This window comes from Prionailurus viverrinus, chromosome A2 (assembly GCF_022837055.1).
Source record: "Prionailurus viverrinus isolate Anna chromosome A2, UM_Priviv_1.0, whole genome shotgun sequence".
In the NCBI taxonomy this organism is placed as follows: Eukaryota; Metazoa; Chordata; class Mammalia; order Carnivora; family Felidae; genus Prionailurus; species Prionailurus viverrinus.
The window spans coordinates 50,608,558-50,626,216 of NC_062562.1; positions in this window are offsets into that span (position 1 = coordinate 50,608,558).

Genomic DNA, 17,659 nt, shown 5'->3' on the forward strand with positions numbered 1-17,659 from the left:
TCACATAACCCTTCTACCCCTTTTTCTCTCTCTTCATCTCTGGGACCCCTGTGATTCTGATGTTCCTTTTTAAGGAGTCACTGATTTCTCTAATTCTTAAATCGTGCTCTTTGCCTTAGTCTCCCTCTTTTTTTCTACTTCATTATTTTCCATGAGTTTGTCCTCTGTATCACTGATTCGCCGTTCTGACTCATCCATCCTTACTGCTGTGGCATCTACTCGAGATTGCAGCTCAGTTATAACATTTTTTATTTCCTCCTGACTAGCTTTTAACTCCACAGAAAGGTATTCTAATCTGTTTTCAACCCTAGCTAGTATTCTTATTATCATGATTCTAAATTCTGGTTTGGACATTTTGCTTGTATCTGTGTTGATTAAGTCCCTGGCTGTTGTTTCTTCCTGCTATTTCTTTTGGGGTCAGTTCCTTTGTTTCTTTATTTTGAAGGAAGAAAAGAAATTGATAAGGTAAAAAATTAAAATTAAAAAATTAAAACAACACACACACAAAAATCAAATAAATGATGCTAGATTCTAGGTGTGTTTGGCTCTGGTTATTGAAAGGAGCTTGATAGATTAGAGAAAAAAGAAAACATTTGAAAATTTGAGAAAATGAACACAATGAAATAGAATAAAACGAAATGATGAAAGTAAAATAAAATTCGAAAAATTTACAAAAAAAGTAAAAAATATAGTAGAAAAAATAAAGAATATTTTAATAACAATGGAAAATAAGAGTAAGTTTTTTCTCTTTACTCAAGAAAAAAAAACGAAAAAAAAAAGAAAATTGAATTGATGGACCAGTGAACAGTTTAAAATACAATTGAAATTACATCAGTTTCCCCTAGAAGTTGAACTATGAAGCACTTTATAGTCCGTAAACTAAGCAGGTGGAGAGATTTGTGGTGTTGCTGAAGAGCGAGTATGAACTAGTTGGCGGGGCTTAGTGTAACAGCTCCATTCTCCACTAGATGGCGCTGCTAAGTTACTGGGGTGGATTGTTGTGGCGCTTTAGGTGTGTATGCGCATGCATAGGAGGGGTGAAAATGGCGTCATCCAGCTACCCAGTCTCTAGTATCCGAACTCTGTGCTCTCCCCAACCAACAATCGTGCATCCATCCTTTGTCTCTCGCTTTTGTCCACTCCCCGCCTTTACACTGTCTGTGATTAAGCTGTCAGGTTGCCAGACGGCACCTCTCTCCTGAGTTTTATCTCACATGCAGCTGTTTCCCAACCCCTCACTTCTGAGGGACTGCAGCTTTGACCCACTGAGATCCTCTGGGGGAGGGTTTCACTGAGCAATGGCTGGGTGCTGGCCACTCCCAGGAATGTAAAAATGCCCAGAGACTGTAGAATTCCCAGAGACTGCGGCTGGGTGCCAGCCCACCCCAGAAAAAGTTCATGCGATCATGTAGCAGCAGCGTTTCGGGGATTATGGAAAATCACAAATACACATCTGGCTCCAGGCTTCACCCTTAATGACCTTGTTCCAGCACCAGCAAATGTGGTTGTTCTCTGGGGTCTGCTGGGACTTGGTGGCCACACAGCCTCTACCAGATTTCCTCCCAACAGAGGAACCGCTTCTCCACATGTGGCCTGAAAACTTCCTCTACCCCAGTCTGCTGCTGGGGATTCGCCCTTCCCACCAGAGCACCACCAGGTATTGAGCTGTGGAGTTTGTTACTCTGTGCTCCTCCTGTTTATGGAGTCTTAATGGAATTTATTTTTTTTTTATTAAAAAATTTTTTTTCAGCGTTTATTTTTATTTTCGGGACAGAGAGAGACAGAGCATGAACGGGGGAGGGGCAGAGAGAGAGGGAGACACAGAATCGGAAACAGGCTCCAGGCTCTGAGCCATCAGCCCAGAGCCTGACGCGGGGCTCGAACTCATGGACCGCGAGATTGTGACCTGGCTGAAGTCGGACGCTTAACCGACTGCGCCACCCAGGCGCCCCTTTATTTATTTTTTTTTTAATTTTTTTTTCAGCGTTTGTTTTTATTTTTGGGACAGAGAGAGACAGAGCATGAACGGGGGAGGGGCAGAGAGAGATGGAATTTAAACCCTCCCCTTTCTCCCTTTTTAGTTCAGTCCCTGAGGCTGCTTCCACTTTTCCACTTTCCAGCTGTTTTGGGGGGAGGGGTGCTTTTCCTGAACTCTCCCCCCCCATTCTCTGTCCTCTCTCCACAAACAAAAACAGCTCCCTGCCCTCTGCGGCTTCTTTCTCCCCCAGTTCACCTCTCTGGGCCATATACTTGCTGACTTCTGTGGTTCAGGTTGTGCAGATTGTTGTGTTAATCCTCAAATCAGTTTTCTAGGTTCAGGATGGTTTAGTGTTGATCTGACTGTATTTCATGGACGTGAGACACAAAAAAAACTTCCATGCTGTTCTGCCATCTTGGCCCCTCCACTTACACTCTCTTTTTTACATTTTTTAAATGTTTATTTGTTTTTGAGAAAGAGTGAGAGAGACAGAGTGTGAGGGGGAGAGGGGCAGAGAGAGAGGGAGACACAGAATCCAAAGCAGGCTCCAGGCTCCAAGCTGTCAGCACAGAGACCAATGTGGGGCCTGAACTCAGAAGTGTGAGATCATGACCCAAGCCTAAGTCAGACACTCAACCGATTGAGCTACCCAGACACCCCTAGTATTTTTTCTTTGAGGAAATTCCTTTCTCCCTCACTCGTTCCCTATGTTTGGTGAGATTCACCCACCACCACCACCATTATATTCTTCTCCAGACAGGGGCAAATGGTTAGTCCTGGACAATGAGAATACTCCATTGTTCTAAACACAATGATTGGTTCAAGCATGGGCACATAAGCCAATTCAAATAGTTGAGATTGATATCCAGGTCATATGTTGCAGTTTGCAAGAAAGAGGTGTTGTCTAGGATTTCTGTTGAGTTTGTTGAGCTGAGGGAATGGTAAGCTTCAGCTACTGGGGGCCATCTTTGACACCCTAAGCAGCGAAATTGTCTAAAAATAAGGTGAGTACACAGGAAGGTAAGAAATGGAGAGAGACTGTTCTGATGATGTAGTTTGACCACCTGGATCCATCCATGCCCTAAGACCTACTTCTGGAGTGTTCTGTGAGCCAATACATTCAGGTTTTGCTTAAGGCAATTTGAATCCAGGTTTTTTCATTTCCAACCCAAATAGTCCCAAATAACTACATCTCCCAAAAGAGAGCAATGTTGGGATAATGGATTGTTTATATTGTAGAAGAATAGGTGTGCTACTTCTGTCATAATGGAACGAAAACACCAGAATTTGAGGCCCATATCTGCCACTGGACAGTGATGCAACTCCTCGGAGCCTTATTTTCTTCCTTTGCAAAATGGAGAAAAACATCCTTCCTACCTGCAGATGCTGTGAGAATCAGAAGAGATAATGGATGGAAAGGAGTTTGTAAACTGAAAATGGCTTTATAAATGTAAGTGATTGTCATTAAATTTTAATAAGTGGCTTGCCCAAGGATTAGAAATAGCAGCAGTATTGGAAAAGCACTTGCCAAGCTGTGAGTAGGTGGCACAGAATGTATCCTTGTTTTTAAAACTAACCTTAGAGCAGTGACAGCAAGAAAGTTGGAGAATTCTATACATAAAGAACTTCTCTTTGACCTTAGGGAGGGGCCAGAGCAGAATGGAACAGTTGTGGGAATGAGATGGGGACTAGAGACCACAAGGCAAGGATGATGCTGCACTGAACACCTGGGTGAGAAGAGAAGCCCCCAAGGCACTTCCAGCCAATATCCTAGTGAAGAAAGATCTGTAACTGGCTGGATACCCTTATGCCTAAATTAAGTGTCCGATTACGTCAAACATTTGATAAGCTCTTACAACATTCTAAGTCCCCTGATCTTTGTTTTACGTGTATTATCTCATTCAATCTTCACAGTAGCCCTTTGAGATAGTGTTATGAGCTGAATTGTATCCCCCCCCACCCCCAATTCATATGTTGAAGTCCTAACCTCCAGTAGCTCAGAATGTGACTGTATTTGGAGACGGAGACTTTAAAGAGGTGATTAAGGAGGCACTTGGGTGGCTCAGTTGGTTAAGTGTCTGCCTCTTGATTTTGGCTTAGGTCATGATCTCAAGGTTCATGAAATTCAGCCCCATGTCAGACTCTGTGCTGACAGCACAGAGCTTGCTTGGGATTCTCTGTCTCCCTCTCTCTCTGCCCCTCACCCACTTGTGCTCTCCTCTTCTCTCCCTCTCTCTCCTGCTCTCTGAAAAATAAATAAATAAACATTTTTTTAAAAAAGAGGTGATTGGGGCGCCTGGGTGGCGCAGTCGGTTAAGCGTCCGACTTCAGCCAGGTCACGATCTCGCGGTCCGTGAGTTCGAGCCCCGCGTCGGGCTCTGGGCTGATGGCTCGGAGCCTGGAGCCTGTTTCCGATTCTGTGTCTCCCTCTCTCTCTGCCCCTCCCCCGTTCATGCTCTGTCTCTCTCTGTCCCAAAAATAAATAAAAAACGTTGAAAAAAAAAATTAAAAAAAAAAAAAAAAAAAGAGGTGATTAAGGCAAAATGAGGTCATATGGTATGCCCTAATCCATCATCACTGGTGTCCTTATAAGAAGAGGAAATTAGGACACGGACAACACAGAGACCACAGGATGACCATGGAAGACACAGCAAGAAAGCAGCCATATACACCAAAAGAAGGGCTTCAGAAGAACCCAAACTTTCTGACATCTTGATCTTGGACTTCTGGCTTCCAGAACTATGAGAAAATTACCTTCTTTTGTTTAAGCTACCCAGTCTGTAGTATTTTGTTATGGCATCTCTAGCAAACTCATACCAGTAGGTACTCTTATATCCCTATTTTATAGAGGAGGACACTGAGGATGAATAACTTGCCCAAAGTCACATATCTAGCAAGGGGAAGAGCTGTGATTTAGCCTCAAGAAGCCTGCTCCAGAGCCCACATTCTTGATTATTGTGCCTTATGGATCATTCTAAAGAGTAGATGCAATTCTTCTGAACTACCTTTGTTTTCTTTTTAAATCCATATTATTTGGTTATGAATATATGCACTCACATCACCGTCTGGAGTCAAGTCTCATTTCTGCAAATTACCAATTGATGTTAAGCCTCAGCATCCTCATCTGTAAAGTGAGGATGATGATAGTAGTATCTCCTTCTGAGAGTTTTTAGGAAAGTTGAATGAGATATTGTGCACATAAAGTGCTAATCACTTGGAAAACATTCAAAATCTATTTGCTATTATTATCAGATAGCTTGAAAGTAGGAGTTCCAGGATTCAAACACAGGACTAGCTTGGTCAAAGCCAGTACATATAACCATTACATAGAACTGTCCAAGGTTCCTGAGCACTTGCTGAAAGACACCAGGGCTATGGAGTTAGACAATGGATAGTTTGTATTCTAACCCTGATACACAAGAGTTGTGTGGGTTTGAGTAAGTTATTTAAATTCTCTGAACCCCATCTTCCTATTCTGTAAAATTGAACAACTTAAGCTCATATGGTTTTAAATGAGGTAAAAATGTAAGTTGTTGGTCACGCAATAGATGCTCAGTAAACATTAGTAGAGAGGATTTCATCTTTCGTAGGAGGTTAGGTTCTAAACGTATACCACCCCATCCTATAGTTCTTAGGTACTAAAATTTCAGACAACTGAGATAGACTGAAGAAAACAAACAAAAAGTCTATTTTCAGATGTAGAGACATTCTGCCTTTAGAATATTATTAATCCTTTAAAAATCAGTAGTATGTGGAAAATTGTAAAGAATTAATATTTACCTATAGAATTTACTCTTTACTTATTTAAAGTCTCCAGCCAAGAGGATGTGGAGAAACAGGAACCCTCTTGCACTGTTGGTGGGAATGCAAATTGGTGCAGCCACTCTGGAAAGCAGTGTGGAGGTTCCTCAGAAAATTAAAAATAGACCTACCCCATGACCCAGCAATAGCACTGCTAGGAATTTATCCAAGGGATACAGGAGTACTGATGCATAGGGGCACTTGTACCCCAATGTTCATAGCAGCACTCTCAACAATAGCCAAATTATGGAAAGAGCCTAAATGTCCATCAACTGATGAATGGATAAAGAAATTGTGGTTTATATACACAATGGAATACTACGTGGCAATGAGAAAAAATGAAATATGGCCTTTTGTAGCAATGTGGATGGAACTGGAGAGTGTTATGCTAAGTGAAATAAGCCATACAGAGAAAGACAGATACCATATGGTTTCACTCATATGTGGATCCTGAGAAACTTAACAGGAACCCATGGGGGAGGGGAAGGAAAAAAAAAAAAGAGGTTAGAGTGGGAGAGAGCCAAAGCATAAGAGACTGTTAAAAACTGAGAACAAACTGAGGGTTGATGGGGGGTGGAAGGGAGGGGAGGGTGGGTGATGGGTATTGAGGAGGGCACCTTTTGGGATGAGCACTGGGTGTTGTATGGAAACCAATTTGTCAATAAATTTCATATATATAAAAAATAAATAAATAAATAAAGTCTCCAGCCAGTCATACTGTCTTTCCTAGTCAGCTCAGGCTAATATTACAGAATATCATAGACTGTGCGGCTTAAACATCAAAGATTTCTTTCTCACAGTTCTGGAGGATGGAGATCAGTGTACTAGCATGGTCGGGTTCTGGTGAGGACTCTTCGTCACTTACAGATAGCCACCTTCTTTCTGTTTCCACATATGGCAGAGAGAGCTCTAGTCTCTTCCTTTTAGAAGGACACTAATCCTATCACAAGGGCTCAACTCTCAAAGTCCCTACCTCCTAATATCACATTGGGGGGTAGGGTTTCAACATATGAATTTGGGTGGGAAAACAAACATGCAGTCCATAATACTGCCCCACCCACTGACTTTAATGATTTGGCCTCAGGATGAGCAACTCACCCTATCCTAATCAAAGGCATTCCTTGGGGAAATAGGGGTGGGGATGAGGCAGAGAAACAGAAAACAAGAGAGATGTTCAGTTCTCCATTTCTTGGATCATAAACTGTAAAGATGCTACTTTTAGGTTGTAGATGGTCACATTCACCATCCCACTGGAGAGCCTAGAAAGTAAGGCCAACATGTGTGCAGAAGATGGATTGAAAGATGGATAGATTCTTTTTTTTTTTTTTAAGATTTTACTTTTAAGCAATCTCCATACCCAAGGTGGGCCTTGAACTCTCAACCCCAATATTTAGAATCACATGCTTCACTGAATTGAGCCTGCCAGGTGCCCCTGAAAAATGGAGAGATTCTTAATACTGTCTGATACCTTATGTTTGAAATATGTTTACATCATTCTTTCAAATCCCCCCTTTTTTGTTTACAATAGTTTCAATTAGCTATCTCTCTAATGTTCCTATAAGAATCCCAATAAAAACCATCTTTCTCTTTCTCCCTCAGTCTCACACATTATCTCTTTTTGACACGAGGCTTGTCATTCATTCCTTCAACCATTCAACCAATAAATATCAGTGGCATCTCATATTTATAGGTCCTATGCCAGGCAACGGGGACACAAAGATTAAGACCCTATCCCTTCCCTTTAGAAGCTCACTGTCTAGAGGAGGAACAAGGGAACAGATGCAGTGTAATTAGTATGACAGAGGGTCACTCAGATTTTGAAAACTATGTGAAGGGTTTCCTGGACTATGATCTTGAGTGAGTCACCTAAACTTTCTGAATGTCAGTTGCTTCATCTATAGAGAGGCCCTCATAAAAAATATTATTTCACAGATGATTAAATAAAATAATGTGTTTTATACTGGAAGCAAACTGAAAATGTTAAGAATTGTTCATATAATCACAAAATGCCTAAATAACTGTACCATACCTTTCCTTGTAAGCATCTGTATTATTCAGAACTCTTGGGTTGCAAATGACAAAGATGCAACAAAAAGCTGACATAAGCAGCAATAGAAACCAGCTGCTCACATGATAGGGTTGGGAATCAGTCTCTTCCCTGCTTTCCTTTCCTTTTCTTTTTTTAAAAATTTATGTCTTGAGTAAACATTTTATTTTATTTTTTAAATTTTTTTAGTGTTTATTTATTTTTGAGTGAGAGAGAGACGGACAGACAGAGTGCAAGCAGGAGAGGAGCAGAGAGGGAGACACAGGCTCGGAAGCAGGCTCCAGGCTCCGAGCTGTCAGCACAGAGCCCGATGCGGGACTCAAACCCACAGACCGCGAGATCATAACCCGGCTGAAGTCGGACACTTAACCGACTGAGCCACCCAGGTGCCCCTCTCCCCTACTTTTCTATCCATGGTTGGCTCCATGCCACAGCAAAATCTTCCCAAGTTATAGCAAGATGGCGTTGCTGGCTTTGTGGTAAAAAATATATATATGGTCTGTGTGATACTCCCATTTTGAAATTTGTGGAAAATCCCTTTGAGGCTTAGTACATGGTCAATTTTCATAAGTGTTTTCTGTGTTCTTGCAAAGAATGTGCATTCTTTATTAATGGAAAGCTCTTTGTGTGTTTATTAGCTCAAGCCTGTTAATTGTGTTGCTCACATTTTATAGATCATTGCTATTTTTTTTTTCTGAAAAGTATATTAAAATCTCCCATTATGATTGACTGTGAAAGGACCTGAGAGAACTTTATGGAGTGATGGTAACATTCTATATCTTGCTGGGAATTTAGGTTACAAGGTGTATGCGGCTGTCAAAACTCAGCAAACATACACTCAAGATTTGTGTATTTCATTGCATGCAAAATTTGTTTCAAAAGAAAAACTGGCAACTAGGTAGTCAACTTCAGATAATAAGGTCTTTAAGGGAAAGGAAACTGACTGCAACTTACTTTGGAATGCATAAAAAATAAGATGGGTTAATAAATGGATAGAAAGAGAGATGGACAGTTGTGTGTAAAAGCAAATTTAGAGTAAAATGGTAGAATTTAGGTAGTAAGTATAGGCATGCCTTGTTTTATTGTACTTTGCTTTATTGTGCCTTGCAGCTACTGTGTTTTTTTACAAACTGCAAATGTGTGGCAATCCTGCTTTGAGCAACTCTATTGGCACCAATAGTATTTGCTTACTTCATGTCTCTGTGTCACGTTTTGGTAATTCTCAACAATATTTCAAACTTCTTCATTACCATTATATTTGTTATGGTGATCTGTGATATTCAATGTTACTATTGTAATTGTTTTGGGGCTCCGTGAACCAAGAACATATAAGATAATGAAATTAATCAGTAGATGTCGTATGTGTTTTAATTGCTTCACCAACTGGCCATTCCCCTTCGCTCTTCCTCTACTTGGGCTTCCATGTTCCCAGAGACACACAATATTGAAACTAGGCCAATTAATAATCCTACAGTGGCCTGAGTGAAAGAAAGAGTCACACACCTCTCACTTTAAATCAAAAGCTACAAAGGATTCATCTTAGTGAGGAAAGCATGTCAAAAGCCAAGGCAAGCCAAAAGTGAGGCCTTTTGTGCCAAACAGTTAGGCAAGTTGAGGATGCACAGGAAAAATTCTTGAAGGAAATTAGAAGTACTACTCCAGTGAACACATGAATGATAAGAAAGGGAAACAGCCTTCTTGCTGATGTGAAGAAAGCTTTAGTGGTCTGGATAGAAGATCAAACTGGCCACAACATTCCTTAAACCAAGGCTTAATCTAGAACAAGACCCCAACTATCTTCAATTCTTTGAAGGCTGAGAGAAGTGAAGAAGCTGCAGAAGAAAAGTGTGAAGCTAGCAGAGGTTGGTTCATGACGTTTAAGGAAAGAAGCCTTCTCCATGGTGTAGAAGTGCAAGGTGATATAGCAAGTGCTAGTGTAGAAGCTGCAGTAAGTTATCTAGAAGATCTAGCTAAGATCATTAATGAAGGTGGCTTCAATAAACAACAAATTTTCAATATAGACGAAACAGGCTTATATTGGAAGAAGATGCCATCTAGGACTTGCATAGCTAGAGAAAAGTCAAAGCCCAGCTTCAAAGCTTCAAAGGACAGGTGACTCTCCTGTGAGGGGATAATGTAAATGGTGACTTGAAGTTGAAACCAGTGCTCATTTACCATTATGAAAATCCTAGGTCTTTTAAGAATTATGCTAAATCTACTCTGCCTGTGTTCTATAAATGGAATAACGGAACATGGATGACAACATACCTGTTTATAACATGGTCTACCGAATATTTTAAGCTCACTGATAAGATCTACTGCTCAGAAAAGAAAGATTTCAAAATATTACCACTCATTGACAATTCAGTTTGGACACCCAAGAGTTCTGATGATAATATACAATGAGAGTAATGTTTTTATGCCTTTGAACACAACATCCATTCTGCATTCCATGGATCAAAGGGTAATTAAATTTTTCAAGTGATATTACTTAAGAAATACATTTCACAAGGCTCCAGCTGCCATAGATAGTGATTCCTCTGATGGATCTGGGCAAAGTAAACTGAAAACCTTCTGGAAACCATTCTAGATGCCATTAAGAACATTTATGATTCACGGGGAAAGGTCAAAACATCAACATTAACAGGAGTTTAGAAGAATTTGGTTCCAGCCCTCATGGATGACTTTAAGGGTTCAAGACTTCAGGAAAGGAAGTCACTGCAGATGTGGTGGAAACAGAAAGAGAACTAGAATTAGAAGTGGAGCCTGAAGATGAGACTGAATTGCAGCAATTTCATGATAGAACCTAAACAGATGAGCAGTTGCTTCTTATGGATGAGCAAAGAAAGTGGTTTCTTGTGTTGGAATCTAGCCCTACTGAAGTTGCAGTGAAGATTTTTGAAATAACAACAAATAATTCAGAATATTACATAAACTCAGTTGATAAAGCAGCAGGAGTGTTTGAGAGTATTGATTCCTATTTTGTTAGAAGTTCCACTGTGAGTAAAATGCTATAAAACAGCATCACAAGCTACAGAGAAATCATTTGTGAAAGGAAGTGTCAATGGATGTGGTGAACTTCATGGTCTTATTTTAAGAAATTGCCATAGCCATCTCAGACTTCAACAAACACCCTGATCAGTCAGTAGCCATCAACAGGAAGGCAAGACTCTCTACCAGCAAAAAGATTACAACCTGCTGAAAGCTCAATGATGGTTAGAATTTTCCAGCAACAAAGAAATTTTTAATTGAAGTATGTACATTGATTTTAGAACTAATGCTACTTCACACTTAACAATCTACAGTAGAGTGTAAACATAATTTTTATATGTACTGGGAAACCCAAATTATTCGACTGTCTTGTAATATTTGTTTTACTGCAGTGGTCTAGAACTGAACCTGCAATATCTCCAAGGTATGCCTATATTTGAGTATACACTCTACGAGTCTTTCAACTTGCAGTACATCTGAAATTTTTCATTAAAAAATGTTGGAGAGGGGTGCCTGGGTGGCTCAGTTGGTTAAGCATCCAACTCTTGATTTCAGCTCAGGTTATGATCTCACGGTCGTGAGATTGAGCTCCACATAGGGGTGGATCCTGTTTGAGATTCTGTCTCTCCCTCTGCCCCTCCATCACTTGTGCTTCTCTCTCTCTCTCTCTAAAATAAAAATAAATAAATAAATATTTTTTTAATGTTGTAGAAAAACTTTTCTATTATGAGTGCTGATTTGCTAATTTCTCCTTGTGATTCTATTGATTTTTGCTATACATATATTGAGATTAAGTTATTAGATCAATACTAGCATTCCTTTTGCTATTATTTCCCTGGTGTATAGTCTTTTACCTTTAGTCTTTCTGTTTCATTATGTTTTTAGAGTGTCCTTTGTAAAAATCAAAATCATAGAAGATATCCATTATGACGGGTGCCTGGTGGCTCAGTTGGTTAAGCATCTGACTTGGTTTCAGCTCAGGTCATGATGTTATAGTTTCATGAGTTTGAGCCCTGCATCAGGCTCTCCACTAGCAGAGTTAAAATTAAAAACAAAGAAACAAAAACACAACAACTCATTCCTTTGTAAGACTAATACTCCATTTATGTATATACCTCTATACCACATTTTGTTTATGCACTTTTATGGGGTTTTTGTTCGTTTGTTTGTTGTAATCTCTATGTCTAATGTGGGGCTGAAACTCACAACCCCAAGGTCAAGGTCAAGAGGTGCATGCTCTACTGACTGAGCCAGCCAGGTGCCCCTTATCTGCTTGTCTGTTAATGGACATTTGTGTTGTTTCCACCTTGGGGCTGTTGGGAATAATGTTGCTATGAACATTGGCGTACAAATATCCTGCTTTCAACTCTTTTGGATATGTACCTAGAAGTGGAATATTGGATCATATGGTAATTCTATGTTTAACTTTTTGAGAAACCATAAAGCTGTTTTCCATAGCAGGTGCACCATTGTACATTCCCACCAGCAATGCACAAGTGTTTAAATTTCTTCACATCCTTTCCAGTACTTTTTATTTTCTGTTCTGTTTTTGTGTTTTTATAATTATCATTCTACTTGGTATGAAATGGTATCTCATTGTGGTTTTAATCTTCATTTCACTAATGATTAGGGATGTTAAAGATCTTTTCATGTGCTTATTGACTGTTCATGTATCTTCTTTTTTATGTTTTTTTCTTTCTATATTTATTTACTTTTTATAATTTATATCTAAGTTAGCACATGGTGCAACAATGATTTCAGGAGTAGATTTCTTAAGCCCCTTACCCATTTAGTCCATCCTCCTTCCCACAACCCTTCTAGCAACCCTGTTTGTTCTCTATATTTAAGAGTCTCTTATATTTTGTCCCCCTCCCTGTTTTTGTATTATTTTTGCTTCCCTTCCCTTATGTTCATCTATTTTGTCTCTTAAAGTCCTCATATGAGTGAAGTCATGTGATATTTGTCTTTCACTGACTAATTTTGCTTAGCATAATACCCTCTAGTTCCATCCACATAGTTGCAAATGGCATTCTTTTTGATTGCCAAGTAATATATATACCACATCTTTATCCATTCATCCATCAGTGGACATTTGGGCTCTTTCCACACTTTGGGTATTGTTGATAGTGCTGCTATAAACATTGGGGTACACGTGTCCCCCTTAAAATTTCTTGCAGGGCTGGTTTAGTGGTCATGAACTCCTTTAATTTTTGTTTTTCTGGGAAACTTTTCATCTCTCCTTGCAGACAGCCTTGATGGATAAAGAATTCCTGGCTGCATATTTTTCCAATTCAGCACTTTGAATGTATCCTGCCACTCCTATCTGGCCTGCCAAGTTTCTGTGGATAGGTCTGCTGCAAACCTGATCTTTCTTCCCTTGTAGGTTAAAGACTTTTTTCCCTTGCTGCTTTCATGATTCTTTCCTTGCCTGAGTATTTCATGAATTTGACTATGATGTGTCTTGTTAACATATGGGAGTCCTCTGTGCTGCCTGGGTTTTGATGTGTGTGTCTTTCCCCAGCTTAGGAAAGTTTTCAGCTATGATTTGCTCACATAACCCTTCTACCCCTTTTTCTCTCTCTTCATCTCTGGGACCCCTATGATTCTGATGTTGTTCCTTTTTAAGGAGTCACTGATTTCTCCAATTCTTTTTTTTTTTTAATTTTTTTTAACGTTTACTTATTTTTGAAACAGAGAGAGACAGAGCATGAATGGGGGAGGGCAGAGAGAGAGGGAGACACAGAACCGGAAGCAGGCTCCAGGCTCTATGCCATCAGCCCAGAGCCCGATGCAGGGCTTGAACTCATGGACCGTGAGATCGTGACCTGAGCCGAAGTCGGACGCTTTACTGACTGAGCCACCCAGGCGCCCCTGATTTCTCCAATTCTTAAATTGTGCTCTTTGCATTAGTCTCCCTCTTTTTTTCTGCTTCATTATTTTCCATGAGTTTGTCCTCTGTATCACTGATTCGCCATTCTGCCTCATCCATCCTTACCGCTGTGGCATCTACTCGAGATTGCGGCTCAGTTATAGCATTTTTTATTTCATCCTGACTAGCTTTTATCTCCACAGAAAGGTATTCTAATCTGTTTTCAACCCTAGCTTTTATTCCTATTGTCATGATTCTAAATTCTGGTTTGGACATTTTGCTTGTATCTGTGTTGATTAAGTCCCTGGCTGTTGTTTCTTCCTGCTATTTCTTTTGGGGTCAATTCCTTTGTTTCGTCATTTTGAAGGAAGAAAAGAAACCGATAAGGTAAAAAAAAATTAAAATTAAAAAATTAAAAACAACACAAAAAAATCAAGTAAAAGGATGCTAGATGCTAGGTGTGCTAGGGCCTTGTTGTTGAAAGGAGGTTGATAGATTAGGGATAAAAGGGAAAGATAAGAAAAGAAAAAAAAGGAAAATGTTTGAAAATTTGAAAACATTAATACAATGAAAAAGAATAAAATGAAATGATGGAAGTAAAAAAATTGAATTTGAAAAAGTTACAAAAAAAGTAAAAAATATAGTAGAAAAATTTAAAGAAAAATAATTTTAATAGAAATGGAAAATAAAAATAATTTTTTTGCTTTCTGTGTTCAAGAATAAGAAAAGAAAAAAATTGAATAGATGGACCAGCAAACAGATTGAAGTACAATTGAAATTACATCAGTTTACCCTAGAAATTGAACTATGAAGCACTTTATAGTCCATAAACTAAGCAGGTAGAGAGATTTGTGGTGTTCCTGAAAAGCGAGGTTGGCCCAGTTGGGCGGGGCTTAGTGTAACAGCTCCATTCTCCACTAGATTGCACTACTTAGCTTACTGGCGTGGATTGTTGTGGCCCTTGTAATTGTGTATGTGTATACATGGGAGGGGTGAAAATGGCATCACCCAGCTACCCAGTTTCTAGTATCAGAACTCTGTGCTCTCCCTGACCTGCAATTGCGCACACATCTTTGCCTCCAGATTCCGTTTTCTAGGTGTGCAGGATGGTTTACTGTTGATCTGGTCGTATTTCAAGGATGAGAGATGCAAAAAAACGTGCATGCTGTTCCGCCATCTTGGCCCCTCCCTGTTCAATTATCTTTAGAGAAATGTCTTCACATTTTTTTCTCACTTTTTGGGGGGGGTTGTTTGTTGTTGAGTTGTAAGAGTTCTTTATATTTTCAGAATATTAACCCTTTATAAGATATATGATTTGCAAATATTTTCTCCTATTCCCTTTACTCTCTTGACAGTGTCTTTTGATACACAAATGTTTCAAATTTTGATGAAGTCCAATTTATCAATTTTTTCTTTTGTTGCCTGTGCTTTTGGTGTCATATCCAAGAAACCATTGCCAAATCTACTGTCATAAAAATTTCCCCTGTGTTTTCTTCTAATAGTTGTATAGTTTTAGCTCTTACATTTATGTCATTGATCCATTTGAGTTAATTTTTTGTTTATAGTATGAGGTAACAATCCAATTTCATTGTTTTGCACCTGACTATCCACTTATCCAAGTACCATTTATTGAAATGACTATCCTCTTCCCATTGAATGGTTTTGGCTTCCTTGTTGAAAATCAATTGGCCATATGTGTGAGGGTTTATTACTGGGCTCTCTATTCTATCGGTCTTTATGTCTGTCCTTATGCCAGCAATACATGGAAGCAATGGTTTTAATCATATTAAATCTTAACATGATGGGGATGTCTGGATGGCTCAGTTAGTTAAGCATCTGACTCTTGATCTCAGCTCAGGACTTAATCTCAGGGTCTTGAGTTCAAACCCCACCTTGGGCTCTATGCTGGGCATGAAGCCTTCTTTTAAAAAAATTAGAGATTTTATTTTTAAGTTATCACTATACCCAACACAGGGCTTGAACTCACAACCCTGAGATGAAGAGTAGCATTCTCTTCTGACTGAGCCAGCCAAATGCCCCCAAACATCTTATTCTAACATAGATTGCTGATGTAAGGCAAGAGATGCCTGTATTTTCTTTCTACACTCTATTGGTCATTGCTACATTTTAAAATATGCACACATGACATCATATCTAAAGTAAATCAAGATCTCTATAATCTTCTAGGCATAAATGTATATTATATATTTTAACTTAGAATCATATTCTTCCATCTTCGTTGTTATCACTGTCCATGCATTTTTATTTATTATTATTTTTATTAAAAATTTTTTAATGTTTATTTATTTTGAGAGAGAGAGAAGTGCAAGCCAGGGAGGGGCAGAGAGAGAGGGAGACACAGGATCCAAAGCAGGCTCTGAGTTGTCAGCACAGACCCCGACGTGGGGCTTGAACCATAAGATTATGACCTGAGCTAAAGTCTGACACTCAACCGACTGAGCCACCCAGGCACCCCTATTATTTTTATTAAAATTTTTGAGAAAGAGGTGGGGAGGAGGGACAGAGGGAGAGGGAGAGAGAATCATAAGCAGGCTCTATGCCCAGTGCAGGGTAGGGAGTAGCTGACTGAGGGGCTCGATCCCATGACTGTGAAATCATGACTTGAGCTGAAATCTAGAGTCAGATGCTTAACCAACTGAGCCACTCAGGTAGGTGCCTCACTGTCTGTATATTTTTAGTTCCATCATCTAGCTAAAGCCCCCCAAAGTGTTATTTTTAAAATATTTACTGAGGTATAATTTATATACAATAAAATTCACTCTTTTCAGTTTTAACAAACACATACAGGTTTGCAACCTCTGCCACGATTAAAATACAGAACAGTTCTAGTGTGCCTGGGTGGCCCAGTTGATGGAGCATCTGCCTCTTCACCTCAGTTCAGGTCATGATCTCATGATTCATGAGATCAAGCCCAGGGTCAGACTGTGTGCTAACAGCACAGAGCCTGTTTGGGATTCTCTCTCTCTCCCCATCTCTCTGCCCCTCCCCCACTCTATCTCTATCAAAATAAATAACTTAAAAAAATACAGAATGGTTCCATCTTCACCCAAAATCTCCTACTGTTCCTTTGATATTGGCTCCTTGCCACACACTAAATCTTGGGCAGTCAGTTGTTTGTTTTCTATCCCCATTGGTTTTGCCTTTTCAACAATGTCACATAAACAGAATTATACCCTTTTGCATATGACTTCTTTAACATGGCATAATGCAGTTTGCCATTCAAACATGCTGTTGGGTGTATCAGTAATTGGTTCCTTTTAATTGTTGAGTAGTGATCCACTGCAGAGATGAACCATAATTTATTTATTTACCCAGTTGAGGACCATCTGGATTGTTTCCACATTTTGACAATTATAAATAAGGCTATTATAAACATAGGTGTACAGATTTTTCTATGAATGTAAGTTGTCATTTCTCTAGGGTAAAATACCTAGAAGTGATATTGCGGAGTCATATAGTAACTGTATATTCAACTTTATAAGAAACTGCCAGTTTTCCAGAGTGTACCATATTGCATTCACACTGGTAAGGTATAAGTGATCCAGTTGCTCCATATCTTCACTAGGACTTGGTATTTTTTGCTTAATTTGAGCCATTTGAGTGGGTATCTCATTATGGTTTTAATTTACATTTCCCTAATAACTATGATGTTGAACATCTTTTCATGTACTTATTTCCTTCATTGGTAAAGTGTTCAAATTTTTTCCTATTTTCTATTGAGCTATTGGCTATCTCATTATAAAACTTTGAGAGTTCCTTGTATATTGTGGATACAAGTCCTTTATTAGATATGTGTTTTGAAAATATTTCCTTCTAATTTGTGGCTCATCTTTTATTCTTTTAACAATATCTTTTGAAGAGCAAAGGTCCTTTTTTAAAATATGTTTTTTAACTTTAAATTTTATTATATTTCATTTTATTTTTTGAGAGAGAGAGCAGGGACCAGGGGCAA